The following is a 16,596-nucleotide window of genomic DNA, read 5'->3' as shown; positions in this document are numbered from 1 at the left end:
GTCGTCATTGAAATGGTTATATTTGGTCCATCGTTCCACATGGCTTAATGTGGTGTCTTTGGAGGGAGAGAAATAGTCATTGTTTTGAAGATATTGAGAGATCTATTCCGGACCTCAAGCTTTTCTTTTTTAGAACTTTGTTAGATTGGTTGTTTGCTTTGCAAAACAAATCTTTCCCTTCTTTTTTTGTTTTCCTAGATTCTTACAATTTTTGTTTTTGATTTGTTGCCCCCTTTTTCACTCCCTATGTACTAGGGTGTTTCCTTTTTTATATTAATATATCTTATTACTTATCAAAAAAAAAAAAAAAAAGTTTTTCCCTAAAAATGTGTTTTTCTAACGTTTGAGGGTGAGGTGGGTAACGGATTGAAGTTCAGGTAGGCAAAGTGTAAAGTTTTAAACTACGGGTAGGCAAAGGGAAAACGGGCCTAACCACAGGTAGGTTTTCTGTAATTATCCCTAAGATTTAAGAGTGATTTTTTTTTTTTTTTTTTCCCTTTGGTAGCAATGAGATCTTTGATAATTTTCTATTGTTACTTGGGAAGAAATTGTGGTTCAATTTGCAGTGTTTGCATTTTTTTTTCCTTATTATGAAGGATGTCACATTTCTGTACTTACACTCGGTTACGTTGTATCTTTACTGTATAACTTTCCCCGGTTCAAAGGTAGCAATAGATTGTAGGCATGGCAAGCATTCTTGCCTACATTTTATCTCAATGATGAATATATTACCTTAATTGGAAGGGAAAATTATTGAAGTTCGTAAGTATTCAGCATTTGTTAGTCTTTTATTTTCTTTAATTGAAAACATGCTAATGAAGAAAGCAATCTTAGGTTCATAAGAGTGATTTTAGTTTGTAGCAATGAGATCTGTGATATCATCTTATTATGTAATTGTTGGCATGGGAATATGCTTAGATCATTTACCTTGGTCCCCCAATCCTCTTAGTACACATGTTCATGTGGTAATGGCTTGGAGTAATTTTAACATGTACATTCCAAAAAATCACAAATATCAGTGTCAGTTTTTATTTTTTTTTTAATTACTACCCTAATTGGTGTTATTTTATCTACTTGTGGTGTTACATCACAAGTACGATTGCACTTGCAGGTCTTTATTTCTTGCATGGCTTAATGCATTCATGATTGGTGGTGAGTTGTAGAAACATAATTTAACTTAGCAAAACAAAAGATGCAACAAAGTTATTGGAGGTGTTTTGTCTTAGTATGGAATAATTTATTTGTGAAAATGAATTGTAGCTGTTTATGTTAAGACTTTTTATGGTTACACTATTCTTCTATTATTATTATTTTTGAATGATTTGCAATTTGGTTTTAGTGTGTTTGTAGAAATCAAGCACTTAAACTGTCATGCTTGGATTGTGAAGCAGATGTTCACCCACACAATGTGTGTTTTGGGGACAAGGATGTGTTGCCCAACTGTATTAAATTTCTCCTTGCCCAGTTGTGGGGTTTTTTCTTTTTAATTATTATTTTCAAATATTTTATTTAAATGTTAAACTCCTTTTGTGGCTACATTCTTATGTTAGTATTTCTAGATTATTTGCAATCTGGTTTCAGTGTGCTTACAGAAATCAGGAATGATTAAGCACTTAATTTTGCTGGGATTCAATTAAATGGCAGGGTATGTTTTGTAATATTATTTTTCTGATTGTGTTTTGTACATAAAATGTGAATTTTATCTTTGATAACTGATATCTTACAATGATAACAAGTTTAAGAGACAAAACCAAATGGGATAGATGATCAATTATGATGACCTCAGTCCAAACATTGAATTGAAGGACATCTTTCAATTCACATGAAAAGCAGAAACTTTAGACCCAGAATATAGATTCTTATGGGATTGCACCATGCCGTTCAGAAGAAAATAGAGGAGAGGCCTCCAACTCGGGGAGTTTGAACGCTGGAATTCTAGAATTGCAAGTATAGGTTTATTTCCCAAACCTTTGTTCAAATTGGTATTTGTTCTTGGGTTTATTTATCATGTCCTCAATTGTCATTTATGACTTCGTTTTCTTCTCACCTCTTCAAAATAGGTTTTTTATTTATTTATTTTAAGATTTGAGTTCTCAATATTATTTATAAAAGCATCTGCCTTGGATATTAGGTTTCCTTTTTCAAGATTGTCACTCTTTTTCAAAGGAATGAGCAGAAAATATAATGGAGAAACATTGGCTGCTATTAACCATCCATCCATAACAAAATTTAACTACTAATTCAAAGGAATTGGTTCCACCTGGTACCTGGAAGATTGTTTAGTTGGACAACGGGGCTAATGCCTCTCTTGCAAATACTTTGGAATACTAGTCTATTCAAATGTACGCTTCTTGAAACAATATGGAGCTGACATAAAATAAAAAATAAAAAATAAATAAAAGAAGAAATATTTATTTGAAGTTTAATGCATTTGAACATGTTATCTCTAATGCTTATCAAAGATATTATTTTCAGTTTATTAGTTAAAATATTAAGCACATCTAATATCTTGAATGATTAATTGATAAGAATTCACAGCTAACTCCATTTAATCTGGATTAAGGCTTAGTTGTTGACTTAAAATATTAAGTGAGGGCAATCAAGATGAAACAGCTAAGGTTTTTAAAGCTTTTACCTTTCTAGACTAGTTGAACAATTTTGAGAATTTAGAATTACAATAATATAGCCTGGTTTCAAATCCAACAAGAAAGGAGAATAAGTTCATTTGACTGCTATGTTTTTCTTATTTGGATTGAATATAGAACACCATATGGAAGCAAATATTCTGGATTATTCAATATATTAAATAGAAATTTTAAGAGGCTTGATGTCAGCTTTACGTTTGAAGCACAGAGAGATTGATTCATCCTCTATTGAGAACAGACTAATTGAGTGCGCCTTGCGAAAATAACTTTTGTCTAGACAATCCTGCAGAGAATAAATGGAACTTGTTGCCATAAAAGGATCATATCTATGTAAATATTACTACAAGTACATCGTCAACATACCTTAAAAATGTATGCATAGACTGAAGCTGTCTACCCACAATTGGAATTTTCACTGTCAAACTGAAGCTGTATTGGTTGCTGCTCACACAGACTGCACTTACACAGTTACACATATAAAAAGTTGGGACTTATACCAGGAATATACAGATACAAATTCAGGAATGTAATAGACATAAGTACTATGCTGGCCTCCTTACCGATATTGTGCAATATTGAGTTATAGGTGAAAAGTGTGGACAGAATGGGGCCAACACCGTGAGATTATCTTGTTCGACAATCACATCCACCTATAGAGAGACACTAACAAAAGCACCTTTTCTATCACTGACGGGCTACACGCCGGTTTTTTTCCAGAGATTCTGGAATACGGTGGGGAACTCAGTTAAGGAAGAGGTCAATCATATTTTCCTTCGAAGGAAAGTTCCGGAGTACCTAAACAGCACAAGTATTGTGCTCATTCCAAAAATCCAAAGTCCGGAATCTATTGGTAATTACTGGCCTATAAGTCTTTGTAACTCGGCCTACAAAATCATCACCAAAATCATAGTTGGTAGGTTGCGGCCATATTTAGATAAGCTTATAGCCCCTTGTCAAGCGGCTTTTGTTCCGGGTAGAAGAGGAGTAGACAATGCCATAATTGTTCAAGAGATTATTCACTCTATGGAGAAGACCAAAGGGAGAGGAGGCTACATGGCTTTGAAGATTGATTTGGAAAAAGCTTATGATAAGCTTGAGTGGAGTTTCATTAGAGACACCTTGATTAGATTCAATTTGCCAAAGAACCTAGTTGAGCTAATCATGAGTTGTGTCTCGTCTGTTTCGACTTCCATTCTCTTCAATGGAGGGACTTTAGACTCCTTCAAGCCCTCCAGAGGTATAAGACAAGGAGATCCTCTATCTCCTTATATTTTCATCATGTGCATGGATTACTTGGGGCAATTAATTCAGGAAAAGTGCGTTACAAAAGCTTGGAGTCCTGTTAAGGCCTCGAGAAGCGGGCCGGCTTTTTCGCATCTTTTCTTCGCAGACGACCTGGTTCTATTTGCGAGAGCTAATCCTGAAAATTGTGCAACAATTAGAGGAGTTCTGGATGATTTTTGCAGTTAATCGGGGCAAACCATCAGTGAGGCCAAATCTAGGGTCTTTTTCTCCCCCAATTTGGATAAAGACCATAGGGATGCCTTAAGTGACATTCTCGGTTTTCAGTCTACTCCCAACTTGGGTAGATACCTTGGGTTTCCTTTGAAGCACCGCGGAGCCTCTAGCCAAGATTTTAATTTTGTGCTTGAAAAGGTTAAGAAGAAGCTTGCGGGGTGGAAAGCAAATCTTCTATCTATGGCTGGCCGAGCTGTTTTAATTCAAGCCTCTACTTCGGCTATTCCAGCATATGTGATGCAAAATAATTTACTGCCTGGGAAGATTTTGGATGGCATTGATCGGGTGAATAGAAATTTCCTTTGGAATACCTCTAGTACTAAACAAAGTATGCATTGGGTAGGGTGGAGGAAGGTCACTTCCCCTAAGGAGGTAGGAGGCTTGGGATTGCAAACCGCCAAGGGAAGGAACACGGCCCTTCTTGCTAAACTCAATTGGAGGTTCCATACGGAGGGGGAGTCTCAATGGGCTAAGGTTCTAAGACTGAAATATTGCACTCACCAGAGGTTAAACTCCAGAAATGAAGCCAAACTTCCTGGTTCTCGTACATGGAAGAGCATGAAAAAAGGAGAAGAAATTTTCAGGAAAGGCATTAAATGGATTCCTGGGTATGAAAGTAACCTTAGCTTTTGGAATGACAGTTGGTCTAACATGGGTATGCTTAGAAACATCATCCAAGGTCCTCTTACTATTGAATCCTCTAATCTCAAAGTTAAGTATGTTGCTGATATGGGTGGATGGAAATGGGACCGGCTTCATATAGATCTACCTGAAGAGGTTAAAAGGGATATTCAAGCTACCCCAATTTCGTTTGTGAGAAGGAATGAAGATAGACTGGCTTGGAAGCATTCTCCAAGAGGTTCCTTTGAGCTAAAAAGTGCTTACTCACTTGCCATTGATCCTCTGCCTGATCCAGGTTTCCAAGGTAAGTGGATATGGAAGCTAGATACCTTACCTAGGATTCAAATGTTCTTATGGAAATGCATGCATCAAAGCATAGGTGTTAAGGAGTGTTTGCAAGCTAGGGGGATGTTAATAGACATGGCTTGCCCTCACTGTCTTAGCAGATCTGAATCCATTTTGCATGCTCTGCGGGACTGCCATATGGTTAAGAAAATTTGGCATCAACTGGGTGTGCACCTGTTGGACAGCTTCTTTTTTTCTTCCAACCTTCAGGAGTGGCTAGTGAGTAATTGCTCCTCAAAGAGCATCCGTGTGGCAGGTCAAGCTCCATGGAATCACATCTTCATGTTTGCTGTTTGGTTGATTTGGCAAGGCAGAAATAAATTAGTTTTTGAAAACAAAAGGCTGAATCCGAAAATTGATGGTGATATTGTCTTTAAAGCAGCAGAGTACTTCCACTGTGCTGGGAAGCCGTTGATGTCAAAGCACAAGATCATGAAGCAAATCAAGTGGGATAAACCTACTAATGGCTGGAGGAAACTTAATGTGGATGGAGCTTCCATGGGGAATCCGGGTATGGCTGGAGGTGGTGGTTTAATAAGAGATGAGGAAGGTAATTGGCTTGGGGGATTCGCTAGAAGAATAGGCTGTGCTAATAGTTTTACCGCTGAGTTTTGGGCTCTTCGCGATGGCCTTATGTTGTGTAATCAGCTGAATGTGCAGGCGGTCAATATAGAGCTGGATGCAAAATCTATAGTTGATGCCATTAACCTTCAAGGTAATTCGAACTCTGTGGTGTCTTCTATTTTGGAGGATTGTAGACAATTGATTGCTATGATTCCCCAAACAACAGTAAGACACGTTTTCAGGGAAGCCAATCGGAGTGCTGACTGTCTAGCAAACTTAGGTCTTAATTTAGATGTTGATTTCTTCTTGTATTCCAGTCCTCCTGTGGACTTATATTCTTGTTTAGAGGCTGACTGCCATGGCTTGTACAGCAGCAGGATCTGTTTTGATCCTTTGCTCTCTATTTAGTTGTTTATGAAATCTTCCTTTTTACCAAAAAAAAAAAACTCTAAAAATGACACTTATTAGTTTCTCGTTAAAAAATAAAAAAATGAAAGGAAAGTTGTCCCATACATTCAATAATTTCATCTTTTATTCTTATGTGAATAAATGATAAGAACTATGCATTATCGGGTGTGCCACAATTTTATAAATTGCATACAATTTATTGTATCAAGTTTGAAAAACTAAGAGATCTCAAAATACATTTAGGCCCAAATAGTCTTTGAAATAAAAAGATGTCATTAGTATTTCACTATTCTCATTTCGGTTCCCTGGTTCAATTTCTTTTCTTATTACAAATTTTAAATATAGCAAGATCAACCACCAGCGGGTGTGGTACAACTGGTAGGTGACTGCTGAGACTTCACCACATCCCAAGTTCGAGTTCTCATGAGGACTGTAATTGCAATTTCTGGAAATCCCAGAAACCAATAAAGTATGGAGTGTGAGCTCCAGTTCGAGCTGGTGGTACCCATGGGCTTACCCAACTGTACCATGGTGCGTGGGACAATGACTGCCACACGCAAGTCCCCTTTTTTTTCTTCTCAAAAAAAAAAAAAAAAAAATATATATATATATATATATATAGCATTATCAATAGCATTTCAATATCCTCCTCTTTTTTATGCCTCTAGTAAATCTTATCACTCACAACAAACTTACAACTAGTTGCTGCCTCCTGCCATATTGAGAAAATTCTAAGTTATAACACCGCCACACACAAGTTATCACAATTCACACCAAATGAAATTAAGTTAGTGTATGTTTGGCAAGATTATTTTTGTCAATTTATTTTACTATTGAACTTATTTTTACTACTATTCATGGGTTCCACTGCACTTTTGGGTATTATTTATGAGTTCCACTGTACTATTTTAGCTAACTTTTACCTTTATTTACAGTACTTTAAGTAAAAAGTTTTCAGTTTCAATATATTCTGAGCTGATAGTTTTTATTGTTTAAATACGAAAAATTATTGTTTGAACTCTTTAACCAAAGAGATCCTTATCTTTTGTCTAAGTAGATAACACTAATTTGTAGTATTAAATAATTTGATATGTTTGACATGGACCATACCATTACATTTAAGGTCTGTTTGGGATCCGTTTATTTTATAGAAATTAAAAACTTTTTGCTGAAAGTACTGTAGATAAATTTAAAAGTTAGCTGAAATAGAACATGAGAGTTATGAATAGTACAAAAAAGTATAGTGAAACCTATAAATAGTAGTAAAAATAAACTGAATGATAAAATAAGTTAGCAAAATTAATCATGCCAAATAGATACTTAAAAAAAGGGAAAAGATTAAAAAAGAATGACACACGAGATGAACGACGTCGTCCTCATCTCATGTGTGACAGTACCAGCGTTAATTGAAGTAGCTACTCCGTAACTCCTAAAACGACGTCGTCCTCACAACTCACCTTCAACACTCTCTAAACGGCGAAAATGGGTAATTACCCATCAAAAGCAAACTATATAGTTAAGAGGACCGGTTTACAAACTATATGGATTTTTAGCAACTCGAGCCTTAAAGGCTCGATTTTGGGCCCCTAAGTCGAGCCTCTGATGCTCGATTTTCATGGGTTGTTCGTCCCTGACTTGGCACTTCTCCACGTGGCGTCTACATGGAAATCGAGTCTCTAAGACTCGATTTACATTTAAAAAGAAAACAAAAAAAAACCACAAGGGCAGCACCAACGTGTTCATCAGAGAAGAAAGAAAAAAAAAATCCAGAGAAGAAGGTGTTCATCAGAGAAGAAAGAAAAAAAAAATCCAGAGAAGAAGGTGTTCATCAGAGAAGAAAGAAAAAAAAAAACCCGTGCGACCTGGGTTCGCCGCATGACCTGGGTCGCGGTGCGACCTGGGTCGCCGCACGAACTGGGTCGCGGTGCGACCTGGGTCGCGCGGCGACCTGGATCTATCGCGCGCGGCCTGTGTCGCCGGCCTGGATCTGGCGCGGCCTGGGTTAGCTCTCCATTTCTTCTTCTTCTTCTTCTCTTTCTTTTTTTTTTCCTTTCTTTCTGCGTTTTTTTCCGCTGTTTCTGCATTTTGGGTCATTAATATTTTATTTTTGGGTTAGAAATCGAGTCTTAGAGACTCGATTTCCATGTAGATGCCACCTGGGAAAAGTGCCATAAAAATCGAGTATCAGAGGCTCGATTTAGGGGCCCAAAATCGACCCTTTAAGGCTCGAGTTGCTAAAAATCCATATAATTTGTAAACCGGTCCTCTTAACTATATAGTTTGCTTTTGATGGGTAATTACCCATTTTCGCCCTCTCTAAACTCTAGACAGTATTTCTCAAAAAAAAAAAAAAAAAAAAACTCTAGCCAGTAGCCACCCCCCCCCCCCCCCTCTCTCTAAAAGCGGCAATGTTTACCTTCAGATTGCAACCGATATTTTTCTACGCTTACCTATCAAATCCATAATCATCTGCAACTCTGTTTCAAAATCATGGAAATCCCAAATCCAAAACCCAACTTTCATTTCCACCCACCTCCACCATTCCCACAACAAAAACAAAAACCTCCTCCTCTTCAGCCTCTACTCACACACTCACAAAGAATCCTACGCTTTGCATAACGAAGATGATCCCGATTTCCCCCAACACGCCAGGCATTTGTCAATGGGGCTCTGCAATGCATTGGGTTGCTTTTAGGAGGGCTGATGATAACAACCTTCAACATTTTGTTTTGGTGTTCCATTTGGGCAACGAGGTCTTTCGCGAAATACTTCTGCCACAACTTCCAGATTATGCAAGTAAATTTGCGGGTTTGCTGTCAGTTTCTGTTTCCGCATATGGGAATTCCATTGCCTTGTTTCAAAATGGCTATTTTAGTTTGGTAAAGGGGTGTCAAACTGGTGATTTCTATTTGTGGGTCATGGAGGAGTATGGTGTTGCGTCTTCGTGGACCAAAGTTTTAAAAAATTGGGGAGGGTTTACCAAGGCCAATAGGTTTTAAAAGGAATGGTGAGGTTGTATTGTTATCATATGATGGGCAACTCGTATCGTGGGTTCCTTGGAGCACAGAGTTCAAGCATCTTAAGATTATTGGATATGAGGATACTTATGTTGATTGTTATGTTGAGAGTCTAGTTTTGCTCGACAAGGTTGCCAATGGTACAGTTACATACTGAGGAAACTCGGTAAGATGCATTTCATGCTTATCTTTTTTTTTTTTTTTTTTTTTTTTTTTTTTTTTTATGGTTTTTCATTTTATTCTTTACATATATTTGGCATTGATAATACATTAGATATGAATATATAATGTTTGATATGGTACTGTTCTATAAATTCTTAAGCTGATTGATTACCTTAATGAAGTGGCTTTATTGTTAGGATAAATAGCTTATCAAGGTTGTGGTCGGCGATAGTTGAGTACATACCATGTATTCTTAAAAAATTTTGTACTTATTTCAAATTTTCTTTAATGTAATAATAAAGAAAAAGGAGTGGTCAGTGTTGATTATCAACTTTGAGCAAGCTTATTTATTTATCCAAGTTCAATGTTTTCTGCAACTTATGGTTTACAATGTATGCATAGAGGGCTCAAACTTTTTCTTTGATGGCAATCTATGGTGACCTCTTTTAACTTAATGTTTTCAAACATACTAAAAGTTCTTCACATTCTCCTTATGTCATTCATGTAAAAGTTTCTCATTCTGTCAAATTTAATTTGTTTATGTTAAAGATTTTTCTTGTTCATTTTAAAATCTTCGATTGCCATAGATGCCTATCTTCTTGCTGAATTTACTGAAAAACATTCCCATAAAGACATTTTCATTGAGAAAGCAGCTTACCAGCCAGTATTGCTTGCTTTGGGTGATTAATGATTATGAATTGAAACTGAACTGTCTATACTCTTCTCCTGGATCTATTTTGTTATCTTTCCTTACTTAGCATGATTTGTGTCATTTTTTTTTAGTCCCAATAAAGTAGTTAGGCTTAGATGGATTGTTTTGTTGATCCCATTTCATCCCATTGTTTATATTTTCCCTCTCTTAATCTCTTGTTGATGAGTTTGGATTTCTATTGCACAATTGTACGAATGAAACAAAAGGTCAATACCACTGGAAACAATAAAGTGAAAAACTAGGTAAATAGAAGACATCAACTTAAAACTACTATTGTATCAATGCATAATTTGTATCTGGAATTTGAAGAATTTTAATTTTTTTTGTTTTTCTTCTTCTTTTTTTTGGGGGGGGGGGGAGGGGGGTGGGGGGGTTGCGGGGTTGTCGCTTGGACTAGATTGTTGGTCTGCCTAAGCTTGTGTTTTGCTTGCTCAAACGTATTCATATGTGCGTCTCATATAGGACAGAAAAAGGTTTTCCCCTAGTGTGTTTGATATGGTGCCTTTGGTTTGGTGTTGCTCTCCAATTGGTTGTCTGGTCTTATTTGATGACCAGCTATTATGGTTAAATACAATTATTTGTGTGGTATTTTCTTTTTTGATCAGTAATTCTGTTCTTGTTGTATTATGGCATATTTTATTAATATTTGTATGTTCCAAGAGTAAATGTAAGTTATAGTTTTCCAAAAATGAGTTTCCAAGTAATGTTTATGTTGATTTATACGCCTGTCATATTTGGAGCTATCTTTTCCAACCCATTATGTGGCGATTTATAAGACTATTCATTTTTTATTTAAACAAGTCACATCACTCATTAAAAAAGTCATGTGACAAACTACATATAGATGGTCTCTTCAATTTTCATGTTTTATCCTCAAGTTTTCTTCTTTTTCTTATAAAAAAAAATTGTTTAATCCTTAAGTTTTATTAATTTTCACAACGTTTTTTACTTTGTCTCCACCTTCCTTCCCTGTGGAAAAAAGGCACTTAAAATGCTAATAACTTTTGGGTTGAAAGGATTATTGGCAGGTACGGTTCCTGTGCATCAATATGCTTATGTATTGTTTAAATTTGCTGAAAGGTTAGACTGTTTATTTGTGTTATTGTGTGCAATTGTCTTGCTAATTAAAATGGTGGTCTTATCAAACAATTATATGAGTTTAACTAGAAAACTTTTGTTATCTGGTTTATAGTTTTTATCAGCCTTGAATGGCACAGGACAATGTTGCGAGTTTTGAGATAAAAATGGTGTTGGTATATGTTTTGCACGGAATGCCTCATATCTTGTTAGAGCTTGTGATCTCTCTATGGACGATGGATTGGTGAACCCATTATTACACATTTTATGAAATGCACTTTGATTAATCCAAGTGCAGATTGGTAGCCAATGAATACAAGTTCTGTTTAGAAAAACTTGGAGATGATGATGATGATAAAATTTGTAGTGTGAGATCCGGCTACAATATGAATACATGTTATATTTAATTAATGAATTTGAATTTGGAAAAGTGTACTTGAGGAGAGGGAGAAGTATTGTCACCCTGATTTTCTAAAAGATGTATTAATTCTAACTGAACTCCATTCCTCCATGCTTAGGCTGCCAAAAGGTCATCTCCAAGGGCAGTACCTAGGCTCCTAGCTTGTTTCCTAATGTAGGTAGTTACAACTTAAAATTCAAACTGTTGCTATTCTATATGTTAAGATAAATAACGTAAATTTGTTGAGAACAAGTAGAGCATCTATTTATTTGTTTATAAAGAGCAGCTATGTTTTGATTGTATTAAATAATATCATTTCTTAATTAAAATGGTTCGCTGTATTAATGTGTTCATATCTCTAATCTCATGTAACTGGTAATATTTTTTAGTTTGATTGAAGTTAGATCATTATGGAGTCCTTAGTTATGCATTAATTCTTTTCTCAGCCCATTTTGCTTAATGTTGCCTATGCTTGTACAGGAGAGGATCTTAGGAACTTCTTGATGATATTAGAAGAGATTATCTTTTGTTGGATGTCTACAAAAGAGGAGCTTCCCATTGTACAATTTTGAAAGAACATTAAATTCAAACAAATTTATGAAAGAGAAGCAACTAGCAGTGCTTATCAAGCATATAGTTTTAACTTTGCAAATTCCTTACTTGCCCTTGAATGACTTTATTATCTAACATAATAGGTGATCAATGAACATTTGAAGTTTGAACCTTGTTGCCTTTTTTAAAATGGCACAATGCATGATGGAAGAAAGTTTTTACTTTTTAACTATACTAGAGGGTGATCAGAAATATCCTATGACAAACAATTTTTGCTTTAGCTTCATTTTGTTAAGTCTACTCTCCCTCCGCCCCCCTTTCTGTTTTGCTTTTTAGGAATACTAATGGCATATTTTATTAATATTTTTACATTCCAAGACTAAATGTAAGTCAATAGTTTTCCAAAAATGAGCTTCCAAGTAATGTTTGTGTTGATTTATAAGCCTATTTGCATGTTAGAATTGTGTAATTCATGTTCAATATATTGCAGTTGTTTGTGTGCCATAATAATAAATTAGTAAAATACTGCAATTTATGATCTCATATGTAGTTAGAAAGAATAGTGCATAAATTTACTGATTTTATGATCCTTACTAATGAGGGAACTTCCAACACTGATCATGCAAGTTTATGGAATTTCCTTTTTGAAGTTTTATTATTGAGGAATTTGGTGTGAAATTATCACTCAAATATAAAATTAGTTTGGTTTTGTTGTCACTAACCACAAACCAGATTTGGGGACTAGCATTTGGTCTCATGTGAACTGTATTTTTGTTACTAGTGCTAATAACTCAGGGCACTTTTTTCATGAAGCTTCTGTCATCTTAGGATATTTGGATGTAAACTGACAATGGTTGGCAACATTAAGCTCTCAGATATTCTTCGTTTTTGCATTGACTTAGGAATGATATTGGGAATTGCAACCCTTAATTGAAACTTGGTTAATAAAGCTCGACCCATTGTTATCAGCTCAAGCAACTTGGATCCATAAAATTATTATTTAATGTGCTAAGTTTATGTAATTTTTTTATTTGCTCTTTGTCCTAGATTTTTCTTTGTGGTAGACTGAAATGTTTTGTAGCTAGTGACAAGTAACTTATTTTCATTTGATGTCTAACGATAATTGGTTGAATTGCTTTGGAACTGTAATAGATCTACTTTAATTGCTGGGGGTCCAAGGAGGACACTTACACTTTCTACATGCTGCTGACTTGTTTGAACACTTGGTTCTCAAACTGGAAAATTGTGCTGTTAACAGATCGGTAGAGTTGTGCCCCTTGCTAAATCATTTGAGCAGTTAGTCGTAAAAGCATGACTATGTCCTCAACAATATAAACTATGCGGGAAAAAAAGAATTTTAGATTAAGCAATGCATCTGCACAGTTTCTTATAAAATTTTATTGAATGGTTCTCTGAGTCAAATCATTTCAAGGGGATCCACTTTTGCTTTATAATTGCGCTATTTTTGTTCAAGGTACTAATGATATGCAGCATAGTGTTTTGAAAATTTTGAGGTGGTATTGTTTGTAATTTTTTCTAGAGACATTGTAGGGAGCAGGTGAATTCATTTACTAAAGTGGAATTTTATCTGTGCTCATCTAAAAGAAAGATCGGGGGATAGGAATTACGATGTAGAAAATGGGTCCTTTGAATAAGGTTTGATAGCAAAGCAGTTCTGTTATAAAGGAGTTATTTGTAATCCAAAATGTTTGGTGCATAAGGAGTTAGTGGCTAAGTACTGTAAAGGAAAGCATTTTTAGTTTCAGGTTTAAGCACTCTGACTATTTGGTTGGAAAGGTGTCCTGTCTTGAAGATGTTTAGCTTTGGCTTAAACTAAATGGCGTATTGGAGATGGTACTTCAGTTTCGCTGAATCATCTACTTGGTTTAAGTTGAAGGTTAGATTGAAAAATGAGAGTTTTTATGCTAACTGTAGATCTAATTGATCGTGACAGATTGTGTTGGAAATTCTCTCACTAGGAAACTTTCCCAACCTATAGTGGTAGGTGAAATATGTAAGATTTCATTGTATAGGGGGAAAATTTAAGGACAAATTAATCTGGCCACACTCTGAATTTGGTCTGGACTTTATAGTGTTAAAAGGGTATTTCTTATCAAAAAGACTATACTTTGGAAGATAATGATGGTACTGTTGTTTCTGCTTGGCTGAATAGCTTTTGGGCCAGATTTTAGAGCTTGATATTACCTTTAAGAGTCTGTTAGGGAACACTCTATTTAGCTGAAATTGAAAACTTTTTGTTGAAAATACTATAAATAAAGTTAAAAGTTAGCTGAAATAGTACAATGAGATCCATAAATAATATCAAACACAACCTAAATATCTTATTTTTCTGTGGAAATAATTAATAATGATTTGTTTGTGAAGTTAGACCTGAATTAGAAGACAATTTGTTGTTTTGATTCATGCGTGATGTCTTGTGAATATGAGGAAATTGTGAATCATTTGTTTTTCTCTTGTCTAATTGCAAGAGCACTTTGGTTTGCTTCAGTGTGTGGTATTAGAGTGGATTTTTTACATTTAAAATAAATAAAAAATTTGGGGTTGGGGTAAGTTAGAATAGATTCTTTGCAACTCCAATTAGTGAGGGTTAGGTTAGAGAAAGGGCTACATGTTTTCTTTGAAAACAATGCAGTTATTTTCTTGTTATGGAGGTTACCAACTTTTGCATCCAGTTCCTTTTACATTTCCCTCATTTGGGTTGTTGTTTCTCTACTAAATAGTTGTTTCTCTACTATTACTTTTGGGAATGACTTATTTAGCTGAAATTGAAAATCTTTTGCTGAAAGCACTGTAAATAAAGCTAAAAGATAGCTGAAAAGTACAATGTAGCCATGAATAGTACCAAAAAGTGCAATGGAACCATAAATAGTACCAAAAAAAAAAAAAAACTGGCTTTCAAGCTAGTGTTAAACGCAACCTATATAATTTTTCTGGTTAGGAGGCAGCGATAAGTTAAGGAATTTGAAACCTTTCCTTATAGACATCCCTTTCATCCCACGCCAATGATGTGAAGGGGTGGAATTTAATCCAAAATCCTAACACAAGTCCTAAAAAAATATACCAGGAATCTAAGTTAACACAAGGCCTAACACAAGTGCTGAAATTTGTTTCATCTTATAATGTGCAGTTATCTTTTACTAACTAATAGCTAAAGAAATAAGTTTTTGGTGTTATATGAATGAAAATAATACATTGAGTGATCAATTATTGTTGAGTGAAGAATATCAAAAAATTATTGTTGAAGAGGGGATAGCCCTACAGGTAAGACACATTGAACACTCTGGTGTGTCTATATATATATATATATATATATATATGTATACAGACACGCGCACACACACACACATACCGTTAACTTTTTTATTTTTTATAAATGTATACACGTTTAACCAATAGCTAGGGATGTATTACTTAGAGCATGCTAATGAATAATACCGGCCTTAAATCTTATGCTGTTTTGTGGTCGCAAGGTTGGCATTGGCTTTATTTTCAAATGTTTTATCTTGCTTGTAAAAAACAGTTGATGTCATATTATATTTATAATAATATTATGTTTATATTATGTCTTCTCTTATTAATTGCCCTTAATTACCAAGATATCTACTTATTATATAATTGTATAATTGTTGGCATGAAAATATATGCTTTTAGCTCATTTACCTTGTCCCCCACCTTCCTTGGTACACACGTTCATGTGGCTTGGATTACTTAGTACGTGAATTCCCCAAAACCACAAAATATTGGTGTAGGTTTTTTCCTTATGGTTACTACACTAATTAGTGTTAAATGAAAAAGAAGAATGCACTTACAGTTCTTAATTTTTCGCAGAAACTTGTGCAATCATGGTCGGTGATTAGCTGTGAATAAGTAATGGACTTTAACTCAGTAAAGGAAAAGATACAACAAAACTTTTTGATGGTGTTTAAAATTCTTAGTATGAAATTAGTTTATTATGTCACAATGGTTACTTATGTTGAACACCTTTTGTGGCTACACTATTCTTATGTTAATATTTCTAGATGGTTTGCTGTTTGGTTTCAGTGTATTTACATAAATTATTCAACCCTTAACTTTGTCAGCCATGATTGTACTTTGATAAAAAAGCGAGTGTTATGCCTATTTAAAACATTGAATTAGAGGCCATCTTTCAATGCAAGGTAGCAACTAGCAACGTTGGTCCTGGCATTTTATAAGCAACAACCACCAAATTAACTTCGGAAAACACCTTCCACTGGACAATACTATTTCAATACTAGATGCATATCCTTCTATTCCGTGGCATAATAAGCAGCCTGATGAAAAATCTGTGATAAAACCGGGGTTGTCCCATTGACACGACTTTCATTTCAAGTAATTTGTATTAACATCAGGGTTCTTGGACGCTCCTATCCAAGAGGTGGGTGTGCATCATTTAACTTTTTTGCCAAAATTGATGGAAAAATGGTTAGACAATGCCAAGTCTTTCATATACGTGTTGGATACTCTAATCCAACACCTCATGGTCCTACCGGCATAAATGAACCTGTATTATTGTTCAATATTTTGAAATTATGT

General features: G+C 35.1%; 1 long non-coding RNA gene across 2 annotated transcripts in view; it reads left to right on the top strand.

Annotated features, from left to right (window-relative positions):
- The window catches only part of LOC126693698 (uncharacterized), a 69,216-nt gene extending 53,096 nt beyond the window's left edge, over positions 1-16,120 (top strand). For both annotated transcript variants that reach the window (XR_007645468.1, XR_007645467.1), the window contains one exon: positions 15,871-16,120. This is a non-coding gene — a long non-coding RNA (uncharacterized LOC126693698). The remainder of the gene's footprint in view (positions 1-15,870) is intronic.
- Positions 16,121-16,596: the final 476 nt, after the last annotated feature.

This window comes from Quercus robur, chromosome 7 (assembly GCF_932294415.1).
Source record: "Quercus robur chromosome 7, dhQueRobu3.1, whole genome shotgun sequence".
Classification (NCBI taxonomy): Eukaryota; Viridiplantae; Streptophyta; class Magnoliopsida; order Fagales; family Fagaceae; genus Quercus; species Quercus robur.
Note: the sequence above shows the minus strand (reverse complement) of the source record. Positions and strands in the feature narration are given on the sequence as shown.